The sequence below is a fragment of the Bombyx mori genome, chromosome 13, assembly GCF_030269925.1.
Source record: "Bombyx mori chromosome 13, ASM3026992v2".
NCBI lineage: Eukaryota > Metazoa > Arthropoda > Insecta > Lepidoptera > Bombycidae > Bombyx > Bombyx mori.
In genome coordinates, this window is record NC_085119.1 from 5637947 (window position 1) to 5657291 (window position 19345).

Sequence of the window (19345 nt, forward strand, 5' to 3'; positions counted from 1 at the left end):
CTTTGGGGGCTATTCCGGACGGGTAGGTGAGCTCACAGCTCAACTTGAGAGTTACATTACAGTGTGTATGCCACCACTCGCCTTGCTATATAAAGCAATAGTCTCAACTGTATTCTGTAATGGTTAACCCATCCTTCATACCGGAACAGCAGTGCCAGAAACAGGCAGTGTGGTGCTACCCAACAGTGGGAGCTCACCAGACACCTTACTATCAGTAAATTCTATTTGATAATCGCAGTGTGGTGGTGAATTATTCAGAGAGTATTGCTACCCATTCTCCTTTGGATTTCTTTATCTCCTTTAGGACACCTACGGAAGAAGGTCTTCTTCTAGATCTAGAAATTTCGACCTCATATCTCATGAGACAAGCGACAAAGCACATATTGGTATGGGCTTTACTAACCACTTAATTTTAAGTGTGTCGGATGTTTCTTTTCCTGTCTACGTCATTTAAAAGAGGAATTGAACTAATTATTTTATCAGACTAGTTTTTAACAATGGCATCACACATTAAAAACTCAATCCATTTATCAACCCCTGACAATAGCAAAGAAAATATGGAAATACTAAATAAAGCGGTGGTCATATCATACAAAGACCGATAGATTAGATTATATTAGATTAGATAGCCGTAGATAATACGAATTGAAATATAAATTACGAATTGTAAAAACTATTTTTTTTGTATTCTATTGATTGGAAATTGTTGATAAATATTTTTTTTTTATATACTTAGATTATGCCTTTGCTCTTTAATATAAAAGAGATACTTTTTCCATAAAACAATTGCATAAAAACAGCTTATGACAAGGATTAAAATATAGGCTTAATAGGAAAGTCAACGTGCAGCTTCGGTTATATCTGCTAATGTAAATGACACGGGACATAAGCATTTTTTACTGATCTAGATCTGTAAAAAAATTTGCTTGTTGTATAACATGTATTAGTATCTTTATCCCTATTTGGTCCTTCAAACTAGATGAAACGATAAAAAAATTATGTAACTTCTCAGTTGCCTTCGCCAGTAACATTATCGTATGATTTCGTCCAATTAGCCATGCGTAATAAACACAAATAATATACTATTTTAAATGTGACTGAAGTATGAATCACTGAAAGGAAACTACAATCAAAATCCGGTCAAAGGCATCACTGACGCGAATGCTATGAATGTATGTACCTAATGTTTTATTCAAAAATATTCATTTTATTAAGATAAAAGAGTTGCAAAATTTCAGTCTATGTATCATTTATATAATATTATACTAATCATCTAAATTACAATTTATTTGGGTTCGATTTTTATTAAATGACTAGCGACCCGCCCTCGCTTCGCTTCGGAAACATTAAAACACACATGAAACCAAAAAAAAAAAAAAAAAAAAAAAAGTAGCCTATGTTCATCAGGGACAATGTCGGCTTCTAATGGAAAAAGAATTTTTCAAATCGGTCCAGTAGTTTCGGAGCCTATTCGAAACAAACAAACAAACAAATCTTTCCTCTTTATAATATTAGTATAGATTCCTTTGTTTTGAACATGAGACACATACGTATTTAATAATCGAATAATTGGTACCTGTCTGCGGGATATAAGGATCGACCTGGTCGTATCACTCGCTACGAATGCACCATGTTTCTTATCCTTTAGGACACGATGTGATTGTGATTGTGACGGGCAAAGTAGAAGGAAAGAGACCTCGCGGCCGATCATCTAGCCCATGGTGTGATCGAATAACCACCCTAACTGGGCTGCCAGTCGCAACCGCCATTCGAGAAGCTGAGGACCGGACGAGATGGAAACAGCTGACGAGACAGACCACGATCAAGTTTCAGGAACACCACCTTTAGTAATGAAGAAAGCATAGAAGAAGAAGAAGGGCACGGTGACTTTCATTTGGGCCATTGCCCGGGTTCTGAACCAGGGCCTAACCAACACAACTACCACTTACAATTTTATCAAAAATAATCCATTTTTCAGCACAAGTGACAATGCTGTTCAAAATCCCTTCGTTATTATGCCTGTTAAGCAAGCTAAGGCGTACATCAACGTGTTGCATCACATTTTCTTACCTTGCCTTTAATTTGACGCAAATGGATCTGTATTGATTTGATGCTGACGTTGAGAGCTTTTTCTAACTTAGCGGTAGTTTGAGTATCGTCAGCTTCCACTACCGTCTTTAAATCGTCGTTATTGACTTTCGTTTTCAAGCGACCACGGGGTTCATATCTATCTATATATATAAAAATGAATTACTGTTCGTTAGTCTCGCTAAAACTCGAGAACGGCTGGACCGATTTGGCTAATTTTGGTCTGGAATTATTTATGGATGTCCAGAGAAGGTAGATAAATATGAAAATGCTCGGAATTCAATAAAAATGACAACTTTGTTTTTCTTTTGATGTGTCCTCCCGTCGGACGAATTCCTTTTGTTTGTTTTAAGTCTATTTTATACAAAAGTTTAGGTCTTTTATTTATAGATTGAGGCACTACGAAGTCTGCCGGGTCAGCTAGTTTTAAATAAAAAAATTCAACACGGAAGCGTGTACATTAATAATGATCGATTGTAATGTTCATTCCGTCCATGTCAATTATGTTTTTAGCTGTTTTCGTAATTTATGTACGGCTGGCAATTAATTGTAGTATCAAACGATTTTTTAAAAATATATGTGGTTTTATTTTTAAATTCAGTCATTGCTGCTTTATCTTGGACGGCGCGTATTGCAACATATGTAATGCGATAGTATTACTGGTACGAATTTGGTCAAACCTGTACATGCGAACGACTCCTCAAACTTTTGCGCTTGACTTTAAACCACCCTCCGACTCTTTACTGACAAAACAATTCTATCTTCCATTTCTAATAAGTCTGAACAAATTCTGTTTGGGATCAATTCGAAAAAATTATCATACAATATTAATGTTCAGAGCATTCAAGGTTCAGGATTACTTAGGCAAGTCATACGATTTACCTAGTTCCAAAATAGAATCGGAAACAGAAACCTACAAATCTATATTATTCTCTTTTACGAAGCTGTCAAACTAATTTCACGATATCAACTACAATTGACATTTGTGGTCCGTTAGTATTTTATTAGGTGTCTTTGGTTTATGTATAAGCTATTGAAAAATACATTTTTTGTTTTTGAAATACATGTCTGTTCTGCGTACTTCTTACACCGGTCACTCACATGCGCACGAATACGCAAAACCGCAAGTGTAGGACGACATTTGCAAATGATTATGCAAAGTTTTCGCTGTATTCGTGATTTTCCAAGCTGTGTCGGTTTTTTAACAGACATCAAAGCGCGCGAACCGCGAACCTTCGCGTAGTCTCCCACACATTCGTTTGCCCAGTTGCGCCGACGATTGCGAAGGTAACGGATGTATCGCCATTTTCATAGTTCGTGACGTCTACTGTGTAGCGTATCTTCATCAAAAGAAATCCCATAAAAACAGCATGGCTGTTAATGATGTCTGGGAAAGAATTCAAAACTCTTTTTCTCTTCAATGTTCTATTGACGAATTAAAAAGGAGGAGAAATTCGTGAGACATTCGTAAACAAGTGTAGGAGGAAGTGCAAACGGGTTCGCAAATTGAGTATGCGAAGCCATTTGCACAGCTGCTAAGTTTGCGAATGAATGTTTGACGGCCCTTACGTACATTGTACGAATGTTTGCGCGCATGTGAGTGGCCGGCATTAAAAAATGGTCAATTGTTTACGCATTCACCATAATTCACATACAGTTAATCGTCTGAGACGGACGTGGTTACATATAGATAGTGTTCGGTAAAACTGTGTGGTAGAATAAAATGAAAACGTCTCTGGTGCAGCGTGAGTTTTTTTTATTACGTACTTATTTAAGTTTATCAGTATTACTAATACTTCGTAAATGCAACGGAGGTACTAAAAGTCTGAGCCCAAACGGGTATGTACTGATATATTATTTATAATGACCTAATTCTTCCGAGAAGCAGCCATTCGTAAATCGAGACTTAATTTTAGTGTTTCAAGCTGGGTGTTGGCATTGTTATGTCTATGGGATTCGGTAACCGTTTAAAATCATATGCGCTGTGAGCTCGTTTACGCGTCTATGCCATAAAGTTCTTATAAAAAAACACTGTCGAACCAAAAAAAATATTAAAAAATGCCTTTTTTTTATTGCTTCGATGATTGGACGAGCTTTCCTACACTATTTTTAATTTAAACTTATTAAAATTTATTTTCTATAAAAGCGTATTTTGTTAGTTTTTTTAAACAATAATTTATTTTTCATTTTTTTCAAAATTGATGTCTGCCTGCGGGATTCGAACACCGTTGCTTCGCTAGATACGAATGCACCGGGCGTCTTATCCTTTAGGCCACGACGACGAATTGAAAAAAAAAAGCTTTTGTTCTGAACGATTTTGTAGATAATTTTAGATCAGTCCAACGGTTAACAGAATTCTCAAATTTAAAAGTAATATTTCAGATCAAGCGGATTTATCTGGCGTAAACATAGCAGAAACTACTCAAAACCCGCCGCCATACAATAACCAGATACAAACAGATTTATATCATGTCGGTCCCACTGTGCCGACTCAACAGTTCATCACAGTTCAAGCACCGCAAATGGGCCCTAAATCTGTCCGCTATACCTGCCCAAGTTGCAGAGCGTCCATCAAGACCAGAGTAGAATATGTATCGGCGACGAAAACCCACCTGTGTGCTTTACTCCTTTGCTGTCTATGGTATGTTTTTTTTTTTTAATTACAATAGAATATTTGAGATAGGTACTGCTTTATTATGAAGAAAAACTTTGCAAAAAAATATTTAAGGCATGATAATCTGTGGATTTTATATTAATAAAAAAGAAAAAGAAAACTGATCTAAAAAGTATCAAGTTTGAAATGTAGTGAACTTAAATATTAGAAAAACGTCTAAGTTTTTTTTAAATTAAAATTTACAATTTCTTAATCAGAAACAAACGGAAATAGGAATTAGTTCATACACGTACATTTTTCTGAAGTAATAAATATATCTGCTCTATACATACAGCTACAATTTAAAGAGTTCGAAAGATTAAGAGTAACATTGAATGTCTGAATTACGTACAATTGCATACAAACTTATGACTGAAATTAAGTTGGGCAGATGGCCTCACTGCTCACATGGTTTTAAACAGTCGCAGTTCGAAAATACTATACAGCATTAATGTCATTATTGACAACGAGTCATAAGATTGTAGTCTGCATTACAATTGGACGTTCAAATCGTAACGCCTGATTGCTTCGCGGGTGAAATACTGAAGATGGATGCGGAATTGGGCATTAAGGAGTTGTGTAGGAAAATAGTGGTCAGGTTGCTGTTGTAAAACTAGATGCGGATTCTATTAAAAGTCGGAGATAATTTAAATTTTGACTATTTTATTGGAGAAAATTCTAGCTTAAGATCGTTGGGTGTTTCACATTCAACGTTTCTTCTCATTAGGATCTATCTTCTTATTGTTTTATATATCTATTATAGGGAAGTCCCAGGATGTGGCTTATTATATGTATGATATTGTTACGCGCTGGGGTTCGGGATAAATAAAAAGTTCCAACAAAGTACAACTAAAAACTGTATTCAACATTTAGAATGCTTAAAATACTTCGCAAACACTTTAATATTCTCAATTCGCTTCTTCCGCTTCGCTTCAGGTGATCCGTTCGCTGTTTCGGTTCGAGTAGTTCCGATTACTAACTGACTGCGTGCCATCTCTGCAACACTTTTATAGCCGATACCACATCCCTAGAATTATCGAGAATATTCCACACATTTCGAGCATAATATTGTGTTTCCGCTCTCTGACAATAGATGCCGTTGTACTTGTCGAGCGTTCTAGGTACTACTAGATCCTTTGATATTCGTTCGACTATTCGGCGATAGATGGCATTACTCTTACCGGCGTAACAATATATACAGGGAAGTAGCAGAAGTGGCTTAAGGAAGCGGAGACCCGTTCCTTCTGCTAACAGGAAAGTCGACTTAAGTAAGTAATTGAGATTTTTTTATTTCTTTTTTTTTCAGTTGCTGGCCCTGTGCTTGCATTCCTTATTGCGGCAAAAGCTGCCGAAACGCCACACACTACTGTCCGAACTGCAGCGCGTATATCGGGAGCTACATCGGTTAATCATCTTAATTTTTGTACGTTTACGATTGTTCGTGGCAGCCTACATGGCGTTTTGTATTCTGACTAATCATTGTGGCTAAAAGTTACGTAGAGTAGGTATAATGTGTTACTGAGTACCTACGTACTGTGCGTTTATAAAATTAATAGAATTGCGTTCATAATTATTATTGTCTTGATTCGAAATTTAAATGTTTCTAATGAATCATTATTTTTCAGTCGTTGCGTAGGTACCTACTTAAAACACACAAACACAAATGATTTTGTTTTTGATTTTGTATGTTCTCTTCAATTAATAAGCACTTTCGTAAAAATTTTATTTCTTCAAAACTTTTGTTTAAATCATACTTTTAATATGAGTGAAGTAATTTAGTATGAGTATCTAAAGTAATATATTTTGACGGTCTGAGGTTGGTTTATTTTAATTTTAACGAGTAAACATTGATAGTTTAATTATGTGTGGTATTTTTAAGCAGAATTTTTGAAATGTCCTTTTGAACTTTGATTATATATACGTGTATATAATCAAAGGTCCTGAACGCATATTACGTGATACATCCACGCTAGTCCTACTTATTAACACTCTTTACCGTACAAAATTCAAACAGACTCAAATCTATATATTATTATATAAAAATGAATTGCTGTTCGTTAGTCTCGCTAAAACTCGAGAACGGCTGGACCGATTTGGCTAATTTTGATCTTGAATTATTCGTGGAAGTCCAGAGAAGGTTTAAAAGGTGAATAAATATGAAAATGCTTGGAGTTATATAAAAACAAACAATTTTGTTTTTCCTTTGATATGTCCCCCGTCGGACCAATTCGTTTTGTTTGTTTTAAGTTTGTTTTATACAAAAGTTTAGGTCTTTTATTTATCGATTGAGTCATTACGAAGTCTGCCGGGTCAGCTAGTTAAGAATAAAAACGACCTCAAATTAGGCGAAAATTAACAACGGTTTTCGGGTTCTACTTCAAAGTATACTTGCAGAATGTTTTCTGAGTCGGCTATTCGGGCGGACAAGTGCCTGTGAGTAATATAATTTCAAATTAAAGGGACGGTTGATTCTATTGATTCTTGATTTTCATTGTTAAGTTTTCTTTATTATTTTAACATTACATATACCGTTTAAGTTGTTTTATGATGCGTCATGAAAGTGATTTTTGTTTTTGTGCTTAACCAATAAACCGACCATGATATTATGTAGATTTTTTGTATTTGTTGATTACTGTGAGTCTATAGATATAATAAAGTAAATACCGGCGTCCTTTTCTTATTTTTATAATCCTTCAGAGGTAAACTGAAGGATGCTTTAGAAATACGTAGAATATTAACACCTACTAGTTTTCTAATGCGAATAGTTAATATACGGTTCACTCCTCGTAAAGTTAGAGATGGGGGGCAGAAGGAACTCGGGAAGAAGAGTGTGATTGAGAAGAGGTAAATTGCGCATGATTTTACGGAATACAGTAAACGTATCCTATAGTAAACTGAGCTAAAGATATTCGGGGTTCTGTACAAGTAAACGCAAACAAGTAATTATTAGAAACGAAAGAAAAAAAAATACTATTACGAACACTTATCCTTTATGTATTGTTTTTATGTCGTCAAAACTGAATCAGTTACGAGATAGAATTGATGTAGACGAAGACGATGTTTTGTTTGTACGTTAGGGCTCATTTAGCTTAAAATTAATTAAGTTTCAAGTAAAGTTTGCAATGGAAAGCAATTTTTTTTCGTTTAACGATTCTTTTTTATATAGACATGAAAAAGAAATATGTTTAAAAGCTTAAGTTGTGTTTAAAAAAATGTTAAATTTATGGATTAAATCCGAGATGTGTAGTAAAATTATAAAATAGCTTGTTTCATTTTTAGTAAAAAAAACAACATGTGCTTGCTGTCCTTACTCCCCTCACGAGTATGCATTTACATAACCCATTATTTTTCTAATTTGGCAATTGTACCGCCTTCGTTTGTGTTCGGTATTCAACTTTCACAAAGGCGGAACTTTTTTAATAAACTAGTTAAGTACTGAGTTATTAGACATAATGAAAACTATGCGTATGGTTATAAATGATGGGTGTAAAACAAGTTTGATTCATTTACCGAGGACGGTGAGATGCGCGAACAATGGGCATTGAACATTTTCTTAAGTTTCTTTGATTAAAATATCATTTCGAGGAATATGATAGTTGATTACAGAAAAACAGTATTTTTATCAAATTTATTTGATTTTTGTTTCTACTTAAATGTCGTCATGGTTGGCTTTATTGAAACAGATACTTTCGCCTATATTTATTTCTGACTAGTTGTCCTGGCAGACTTCGTAGTGCCTCAACCGATTGTTAAATAAATGGAACGCCTCAGAGCGAGGTAACGCCGCATGAGTCATGTTTTTTCGTGCGTGCAGCCGGTTCCATCGAATTATAAGACGCTCTCACGTCAAAAAGATCTAAGCTTTTGTATAAAATAAACTTAAAACAAACAAAAGGAATCCGTCCGACGGGGAACACTTCAAAAGGAAAACAAATTTGTTATTTTTATTTAATTCCGAGCATTTTCATGATAATGTTCCTTTTAAACCTTCTCTGGACTTCCACAAATAATTCAAGACCAAAATTAGCGAAATCGGTCCAGCAGTTCTCGAGTTTTGGCGAGACTAACGAGCAGCAATTCATTTTTATATATATAGATAGATAATGTGGTATTCGGAGCTAAGCTAGGACTGGGAGGAGTTTCACACTGAGCACCTCTTATTTTTGTGATGTAGTCTTCAAAGAACAGAACTAATCAAAATCCACATATGGGGTGTAATCTCGCGTTTTTTATTTCCAAAGTTTCGAATACTATACAGTCGTACAAACTGCTAGACTTCAAGATACTGTAAGGTCTTTCTGTGTGAAATGAAACGTAAAAGTCTAGAAATATAGAAAAAATAGACGGTTGGTGCACAATATTCAAATCTCACCGCTTATTTCCTGCCGCATTAGGAGGAGAAATATCACACCCCCGTTCACCCTCTTCGGCCAACCTATACCCTGGGCCAGGAAGGTCAAGTACCTGGGAGTCACTCTGGATGCATCTATGAAATTCCGCCCGCATATAAAAACAGTCCGCGACCGTGTCGCATTTATTCTCGGCAGGCTATCCCATGATCTGTAAGCAGAGAAAAATATCCCTTCGGAACAAGGTGACGCTTTACAAAACTTGCATAAGGCCCGTCATGACTTACGCGAGTGTGGTGTTCGCTCACGCGGGCCGCACAAATATAGACACCTTCAAATCCCTACAATCCCGCTTTTGCAGGTTAGTCGTCGGGGCTCCGTGGTTCGTGAGGAACGTTGACCTACACGACGACCTGGGCCTCGAATCAATCCGGAAATACATGAAGTCAGCGTCGGAACGGTACTTCGATAAAGCTATGCGTCATGATAATCGCCTTATCGTTGCCGTCGCTGACTATTCCTCGAATCCTGATCACGCAATGTGTAAAACATGAATTTTATTTTGTTTTATAGACTGAATTACAATCGCTTAGTATCTATACAACAAAACCCTACTTTGTATTTCCTCTTTATAAAGTGGCTTACGTGGAAGTTGACGTCCCACATGGTGGTAAGTGGTGGTAAGCCGTTGCTTATAGACATTGGCAATGCCATGTCGTTATTCTCCAAGTTTATAATCTTTAAGCCTTATTTGATGAAGAATGTGTGCCTAGAATTGCAAGGAAAGTTTTTTTAGCTTAGTTTAGTTAGTTCCTTTAGTTTGCGCCTGGTTAATAAAACCGAATCAGGATTGTGATTTGAATGTGTGTATTTATGTGGCTGCTATTTCCTTAATCAGGAACTGTCTTTGTTTAGGAGTTAAAAGATCTAAAACTAGGTAGGTACCTTGTTTTTTGTTGTCGAGGCGATTGGCCAACCCCACGTGGGGGCTACGGACCGTCGAGGCGGTTTACCCGGTCTTTGATGACTGGGTGAATCGTGGCGAAGGACGTCTCACCTTTCGTCTGGTGCAGGTGCTGACCGGGCACGGATGCTTCGGGAAGTACCTGCGCCGGATAGGGGCTGAGCCGACGACGAGGTGTCACCATTGTGGACACGACCTGGACACGGCGGAGCATACGCTCGCTGTCTGCCCCGCTTGGGAGGTGCAGCGCCGTGTCCTGGTCGCAAAGATAGGACCTGACTTGTCGCTGCCTGGCGTCGTGGCGTCGATGCTTGGCAGCGATGAGTCATGGAAGGCTATGCTCGACTTCTGCGAGTGCACCATCTCGCAGAAGGAGGCGGCGGGGCGAGTGAGGGAAAGCTCTCCTCACTACGCAGAAACCCGCCGCCGCCGAGCAGGGGGTCGGGACCGGGGTCGTATCCGTGACCTGGCCCCCTAAGAGCTAGGGGTCCCACCCGTTTTGTGCGGGGAGAGACCCAGACGTGGGGTGGCGTGCTTGCACGCTCACCCGCAATAGGAAGCCGGGTGATGGCAGACCGCGTTCCCCCGACCGCTCTGGGGGAAGGTGTAACGCGGCGCCATCAAAGTGGGCTCTCGGCCCGCTGAACGAGGGAACCGGTGGTCGTTTCGCTGGCGGCCACCGGTCCGGCGTCCGTGGGACGGTGGGATGGATGTAATGTGCTCTGCGTCAACCCTGTCCCGCCGTTTCAATAGCCCCGACTGGGCTCCGGCCCGGTCCGAGGTAGGGCGCCGGTTGTGAGCGGCAGGAGTTTTTAGTGAGGTTCAACTCCCACATACCCCACCTGCCGCGCGGGTGGGGATCCGGCGATTTTCTCCTGTGGAAAAAAAAAAAAAAAAAAAATAGGTATCTTGTTTTGTTGGGGCCTTTAGCCCCCCATTAATAGTTGTGAAGGCGTCGTGGCCTAAATGATAAGACGTCCGGTGCATTCCTTTCGAACGATGCAACTGTGTTTGAATCCCGCAGGCGGGTACCAATTTTTCTAATGAAATACGTACCCAACAAAAGTTCACGATTGACTTCAACGGTGAAGGAATAACATCGTGTAATAAAAATAAAAACCTGCTAAATTATAATTTGCATAATTACTGATGGTAGGACCTGTTGTGAGTCCGCACGGGTAGGTACCACCACCCTGCCTATTTCTGCCGTGATGCAGTAATGCGTTTGCGGTTTGAAGGATGGGGCAGCCGTTGTAACTACACTGAGACCTTAGAAGTCATATCTCAAGGTGAGTGGCGGCATTTACGTTTTAGGTGTCTATGGGATCCACTTAACACCAGGTGGGCTATGACCTCGTTCGAACATCTATTCTATGCAATCATAATAAAAAAACGAATTTTTATCATTACTGTATTCGACACAGAGTCTCAGATACCATAGCCCCTAGGCGGACGGACCTCGTAGAAGGTTCGACCCTGGCTTAGAAAAAAGGCACCTCGTAATATTCTACATATTAGCAGACCGCCTTTAATAATCACATATTAACATAAAAATTCAATAGCCGAACTTATATGAAATGCAGGGCTACCAGAGCCCATGTTTTAAGTCTATTTTATACAAAAGTTTAGGTCTTTTATTTATAGATAAGGCACTACGAAATCTGCCGGGTCAGCTAGTTTTAAATTAAAAAAAATCATATCGGAAGCGTGTATATTAATAATGATCGATTGTAATGTTCATTCCGTCCACGTCAATGATGTTTTTAGCTGTTTTCGTAATTTATGTACGGCTGGCAATTAATTGTAGTATCAAACGATTTTTTAAAAGTATATAGGGTTTTATTTTTAAATTCAGACATTGCTGCTTTATCTTGGACGGCGCGTATTGCAACATATGTAATGCGATAGTATTACTGGTACGAATTTGGTCAAACCTGTACATGCGAACGACTCCTCAAACTTTTGCGCTTCACTTTAAACCACCCTCCGACTCTTTACAAAACAATTCTATCTTACACTTCTAATAGGTCTGAACAAATTCTGCTTGGGATCAATTCGATAAAAATATCATACGATATTAATGTTCAGAGCATTCAAGGTTCAGGATTCCTTAGGCAAGTCTTACGATTTACCTAGTTCCAAAATAGAATCGGAAACAGAAACCTAGAAAACTATATTATACTCTTTTATGAAGCTGTCAAACTAATTTCACGATATCAACTACAATTGACATTTGTGGTCCGTTAGTATTTTATTAGGTGTCTTTGGTTTATGTATAAGCTATTGAAAAATACCTTTTTTTTGTTTTTGAAATAAATATCTGTTTTGCGTATTTCATAAACAATGGTTAATTGTTTACGCATTCACATACAGTGAATCGTCTGAGACGGACGTGGTTACATATAGATAGTGTTCGGTAAAACAGTGTGGTAGAATAAAATGAAAATACCTCTGGTGCAGCGTGAGTTTTTTATTTATTACGTACTTATTTATGTTTATCAGTAGTACTAATACTTCGTAAATGCAACGGAGGTATTAAAAGTCTGAGCCCAAAGGGGTATGTACTGATATATTATTTATAATGACCTAATTCTTCCGAGAAGCAGTTGTTAGTAAATCGAGACTTCATTTTAGTGTTTCAAGTTGGGTGTTGGCATTGTTGTATCTATGGGATTCGGTAACCGTTTAAAATCATATGCGCTGTGAGCTCGTTTATGCGTAGGCCGTAAAATTCTTATATACAAAAACTGTCGAACCAAATTTTTTTTTTTGAAAAATGCCTTTTTTATTGCTTCGGTGATTGGACGAGCTTACCTACACTATTTTTAAATCAAACTTATTAAAATTTATTTTCTATTTTTTAGTTGGATTTTCTATAAAAGCGTTTTTTTTTAGTTTTTTTTTTTAAGTATTATTTATTTTTCATTTTTTAGTTGAATTTAAATTTTTTCAATATTCTTTTAATATTGAATTGTCATCGGTTCTTAATAAGTATACCAAATTTCGAGTTAATCCGACGTTTTGAAGGGGGTCAAAATCATGTTCAAAGATCCCGTTACATTCCATAACATTCATACGCCTGAAGCTAATAAAAGCGTATTCAAAATTGATATCTGCCAGCGGGATTCGAACACCGTTGCTTCGCTAGATACGAATGCACCGGGCGCGTCTTATCCTTTAGGCCACGACGACGAATTGAAAAAAAAAAAAAGATTTTGTTCTGAACGATTTTGTAGATAATTTTAGATCAGTCAGTCAGTTAACAGAATTCTCAAATTAAAAAGCTATATTTCAGATCAAGGCGATTTGTCTGGCGTAGACATAGCAGAAACTACTCAAAACCCGCCGCCATACAATAACCAGATGCAAACAGATTTATATCATGTCGTTCCCACTGTGCCGACTCAACAGTTCATCACAGTTCAAGCGCCGCAAATGGGCCCTAAGCCTGCACGCTATACCTGCCCAAGCTGCAAAGCGTCCATCACGACCAGAGTAGAATATGTATCGGCGACGAAAACCCACCTGTGTGCTTTACTCCTTTGCTGTCTATGGTATGTGTTTTTTTTTTCGAAGTTACAATAGAATAATTGAGATAGGTATTGCTTTATTATGCAAAAAACTTTACCATATTTCGTATTCCATATTTAAGGCATGATAATCTGTGGATTTTATTTTAATAAAAAATTAAAAAAAAAACTTCTAAAAAGTATTAAGTGTGAAATTCAGTGAACTTAAATATTAAAAAAAAGTCTCAAGTTTTTTTTAAATTAAAATTTACAATTTGTTAACCAGAAACAAACCGAAATAGGTATTAATTCATACATGTAAATTTTTTTAAGTAATAAATATTTATGCTCTATACATACAGCTACAATTTAAAGAGTTCGAAAGATTGTTATGAGTAACATTGAATGTCTGAATTACGTACAATTGCATACAAACTTATGACTGAAATTAAGTTGGGCAGATGGTCTCACTGCTCACATGGTTTTAAACAGTCGCAGTTCGAAAATACTATACAGCATTAATGTCATTATTGACAACGAGTCATAAGATTGTAATGCAGGTGTCTTTGGTTTATGTATAAGCTATTGAAAAATACATTTTTTTTGTTTTTGAAATACATATCTGTTCTGCGTATTTCATAAACAATGGTTAATTGTTTACGCATTCACATACAGTGAATCGTCTGAGACGGACGTGGTTACATATAGATAGTGTTCGGTAAAACAGTGTGGTAGAATAAAATGAAAATGCCTCTGGTGCAGCGTGAGTTTTTTATTTATTACGTACTTATTTATGTTTATCAGTATTACTAATACTTCGTAAATGCAACGGAGGTATTAAAAGTCTGAGCCCAAAGGGGTATGTACTGATATATTATTTATAATGACCTAATTCTTCCGAGAAGCAGCCGTTAGTAAATCGAGACTTCATTTTAGTGTTTCAAGTTGGGTGTTGGCATTGTTGTATCTATGGGATTCGGTAACCGTTTAAAATCATATGCGCTGTGAGCTCGTTTATGCGTAGGCCGTAAAATTCTTATATACAAAAACTGTCGAACCAAATTTTTTTTTTTGAATAATGCCTTTTTTATTGCTTCGGTGATTGGACGAGCTTACCTACACTATTTTTAAATCAAACTTATTAAAATTTATTTTCTATTTTTTAGTTGGATTTTCTATAAAAGCGTTTTTTTTTTAGTTTTTTTTTTTAAGTATTATTTATTTTTCATTTTTTAGTTGAATTTAAATTTTTTCAATATTTTTTTAATATTGAATTGTCATCGGTTCTTAATAAGTATACCAAATTTCGAGTTAATCCGACGTTTTGAAGGGGGTCAAAATCATGTTCAAAGATCCCGTTACATTCCATAACATTCATACGCCTGAAGCTAATAAAAGCGTATTCAAAATTGATATCTGCCAGCGGGATTCGAACACCGTTGCTTCGCTAGATACGAATGCACCGGGCGCGTCTTATCCTTTAGGCCACGACGACGAATTGAAAAAAAAAAAAAGATTTTGTTCTGAACGATTTTGTAGATAATTTTAGATCAGTCAGTCAGTTAACAGAATTCTCAAATTAAAAAGCTATATTTCAGATCAAGGCGATTTGTCTGGCGTAGACATAGCAGAAACTACTCAAAACCCGCCGCCATACAATAACCAGATGCAAACAGATTTATATCATGTCGTTCCCACTGTGCCGACTCAACAGTTCATCACAGTTCAAGCGCCGCAAATGGGCCCTAAGCCTGCACGCTATACCTGCCCAAGCTGCAAAGCGTCCATCACGACCAGAGTAGAATATGTATCGGCGACGAAAACCCACCTGTGTGCTTTACTCCTTTGCTGTCTATGGTATGTGTTTTTTTTTTCGAAGTTACAATAGAATAATTGAGATAGGTATTGCTTTATTATGCAAAAAACTTTACCATATTTCGTATTCCATATTTAAGGCATGATAATCTGTGGATTTTATTTTAATAAAAAATTAAAAAAAAAACTTCTAAAAAGTATTAAGTGTGAAATTCAGTGAACTTAAATATTAAAAAAAAGTCTCAAGTTTTTTTTAAATTAAAATTTACAATTTGTTAACCAGAAACAAACCGAAATAGGTATTAATTCATACATGTAAATTTTTTTAAGTAATAAATATTTATGCTCTATACATACAGCTACAATTTAAAGAGTTCGAAAGATTGTTATGAGTAACATTGAATGTCTGAATTACGTACAATTGCATACAAACTTATGACTGAAATTAAGTTGGGCAGATGGTCTCACTGCTCACATGGTTTTAAACAGTCGCAGTTCGAAAATACTATACAGCATTAATGTCATTATTGACAACGAGTCATAAGATTGTAATGCAGGTGTCTTTGGTTTATGTATAAGCTATTGAAAAATACATTTTTTTTGTTTTTGAAATACATATCTGTTCTGCGTATTTCATAAACAATGGTTAATTGTTTACGCATTCACATACAGTGAATCGTCTGAGACGGACGTGGTTACATATAGATAGTGTTCGGTAAAACAGTGTGGTAGAATAAAATGAAAATGCCTCTGGTGCAGCGTGAGTTTTTTATTTATTACGTACTTATTTATGTTTATCAGTATTACTAATACTTCGTAAATGCAACGGAGGTATTAAAAGTCTGAGCCCAAAGGGGTATGTACTGATATATTATTTATAATGACCTAATTCTTCCGAGAAGCAGCCGTTAGTAAATCGAGACTTCATTTTAGTGTTTCAAGTTGGGTGTTGGCATTGTTGTATCTATGGGATTCGGTAACCGTTTAAAATCATATGCGCTGTGAGCTCGTTTATGCGTAGGCCGTAAAATTCTTATATACAAAAACTGTCGAACCAAATTTTTTTTTTTGAAAAATGCCTTTTTTATTGCTTCGGTGATTGGACGAGCTTACCTACACTATTTTTAAATCAAACTTATTAAAATTTATTTTCTATTTTTTAGTTGGATTTTCTATAAAAGCGTTTTTTTTTTAGTTTTTTTTTTTAAGTATTATTTATTTTTCATTTTTTAGTTGAATTTAAATTTTTTCAATATTTTTTTAATATTGAATTGTCATCGGTTCTTAATAAGTATACCAAATTTCGAGTTAATCCGACGTTTTGAAGGGGGTCAAAATCATGTTCAAAGATCCCGTTACATTCCATAACATTCATACGCCTGAAGCTAATAAAAGCGTATTCAAAATTGATATCTGCCAGCGGGATTCGAACACCGTTGCTTCGCTAGATACGAATGCACCGGGCGCGTCTTATCCTTTAGGCCACGACGACGAATTGAAAAAAAAAAAAAGATTTTGTTCTGAACGATTTTGTAGATAATTTTAGATCAGTCAGTCAGTTAACAGAATTCTCAAATTAAAAAGCTATATTTCAGATCAAGGCGATTTGTCTGGCGTAGACATAGCAGAAACTACTCAAAACCCGCCGCCATACAATAACCAGATGCAAACAGATTTATATCATGTCGTTCCCACTGTGCCGACTCAACAGTTCATCACAGTTCAAGCGCCGCAAATGGGCCCTAAGCCTGCACGCTATACCTGCCCAAGCTGCAAAGCGTCCATCACGACCAGAGTAGAATATGTATCGGCGACGAAAACCCACCTGTGTGCTTTACTCCTTTGCTGTCTATGGTATGTGTTTTTTTTTTCGAAGTTACAATAGAATAATTGAGATAGGTATTGCTTTATTATGCAAAAAACTTTACCATATTTCGTATTCCATATTTAAGGCATGATAATCTGTGGATTTTATTTTAATAAAAAATTAAAAAAAAAACTTCTAAAAAGTATTAAGTGTGAAATTCAGTGAACTTAAATATTAAAAAAAAGTCTCAAGTTTTTTTTAAATTAAAATTTACAATTTGTTAACCAGAAACAAACCGAAATAGGTATTAATTCATACATGTAAATTTTTTTAAGTAATAAATATTTATGCTCTATACATACAGCTACAATTTAAAGAGTTCGAAAGATTGTTATGAGTAACATTGAATGTCTGAATTACGTACAATTGCATACAAACTTATGACTGAAATTAAGTTGGGCAGATGGTCTCACTGCTCACATGGTTTTAAACAGTCGCAGTTCGAAAATACTATACAGCATTAATGTCATTATTGACAACGAGTCATAAGATTGTAATGCAGGTGTCTTTGGTTTATGTATAAGCTATTGAAAAATACATTTTTTTTGTTTTTGAAATACATATCTGTTCTGCGTATTTCATAAACAATGGTTAATTGTTTACGCATTCACATACAGTGAATCGTCTGAGACGGACGTGGTTACATATAGATAGTGTTCGGTAAAACAGTGTGGTAGAATAAAATGAAAATGCCTCTGGTGCAGCGTGAGTTTTTTATTTATTACGTACTTATTTATGTTTATCAGTATTACTAATACTTCGTAAATGCAACGGAGGTATTAAAAGTCTGAGCCCAAAGGGGTATGTACTGATATATTATTTATAATGACCTAATTCTTCCGAGAAGCAGCCGTTAGTAAATCGAGACTTCATTTTAGTGTTTCAAGTTGGGTGTTGGCATTGTTGTATCTATGGGATTCGGTAACCGTTTAAAATCATATGCGCTGTGAGCTCGTTTATGCGTAGGCCGTAAAATTCTTATATACAAAAACTGTCGAACCAAATTTTTTTTTTTGAAAAATGCCTTTTTTATTGCTTCGGTGATTGGACGAGCTTACCTACACTATTTTTAAATCAAACTTATTAAAATTTATTTTCTATTTTTTAGTTGGATTTTCTATAAAAGCGTTTTTTTTTTAGTTTTTTTTTTTAAGTATTATTTATTTTTCATTTTTTAGTTGAATTTAAATTTTTTCAATATTTTTTTAATATTGAATTGTCATCGGTTCTTAATAAGTATACCAAATTTCGAGTTAATCCGACGTTTTGAAGGGGGTCAAAATCATGTTCAAAGATCCCGTTACATTCCATAACATTCATACGCCTGAAGCTAATAAAAGCGTATTCAAAATTGATATCTGCCAGCGGGATTCGAACACCGTTGCTTCGCTAGATACGAATGCACCGGGCGCGTCTTATCCTTTAGGCCACGACGACGAATTGAAAAAAAAAAAAAGATTTTGTTCTGAACGATTTTGTAGATAATTTTAGATCAGTCAGTCAGTTAACAGAATTCTCAAATTAAAAAGCTATATTTCAGATCAAGGCGATTTGTCTGGCGTAGACATAGCAGAAACTACTCAAAACCCGCCGCCATACAATAACCAGATGCAAACAGATTTATATCATGTCGTTCCCACTGTGCCGACTCAACAGTTCATCACAGTTCAAGCGCCGCAAATGGGCCCTAAGCCTGCACGCTATACCTGCCCAAGCTGCAAAGCGTCCATCACGACCAGAGTAGAATATGTATCGGCGACGAAAACCCACCTGTGTGCTTTACTCCTTTGCTGTCTATGGTATGTGTTTTTTTTTTCGAAGTTACAATAGAATAATTGAGATAGGTATTGCTTTATTATGCAAAAAACTTTACCATATTTCGTATTCCATATTTAAGGCATGATAATCTGTGGATTTTATTTTAATAAAAAATTAAAAAAAAAACTTCTAAAAAGTATTAAGTGTGAAATTCAGTGAACTTAAATATTAAAAAAAAGTCTCAAGTTTTTTTTAAATTAAAATTTACAATTTGTTAACCAGAAACAAACCGAAATAGGTATTAATTCATACATGTAAATTTTTTTAAGTAATAAATATTTA

The 19345-nt window shown here is 36.1% G+C and overlaps 1 protein-coding gene across 11 annotated transcripts in view; it reads left to right on the plus strand.

Moving 5' to 3' along the window:
* Positions 1–3209: 3209 nt before the first annotated feature.
* The window catches only part of LOC101740969 (lipopolysaccharide-induced tumor necrosis factor-alpha factor homolog), a 45635-nt gene continuing 29499 nt past the window's right edge, over positions 3210–19345 (plus strand). Inside the window, exons 1-7 of one of the 11 annotated variants that reach the window (XR_009974616.1) lie at positions 3210–3833; positions 4471–4729; positions 6048–11343; positions 13350–13608; positions 15162–15420; positions 16974–17232; positions 18786–19044. The gene's annotated coding sequence lies outside the window, so the exon portion shown is untranslated. Of the gene's footprint in view, positions 3834–4470; positions 6010–6047; positions 11344–11429; positions 12516–12595; positions 12612–13349; positions 13609–13953; positions 14327–15161; positions 15421–15765; positions 16139–16973; positions 17233–17568; positions 17951–18785; positions 19045–19345 lie in introns of those variants that run through there. The other 10 variants (XR_009974625.1, XR_009974619.1, XR_009974618.1 and 7 more) reach the window with 10 other exon arrangements.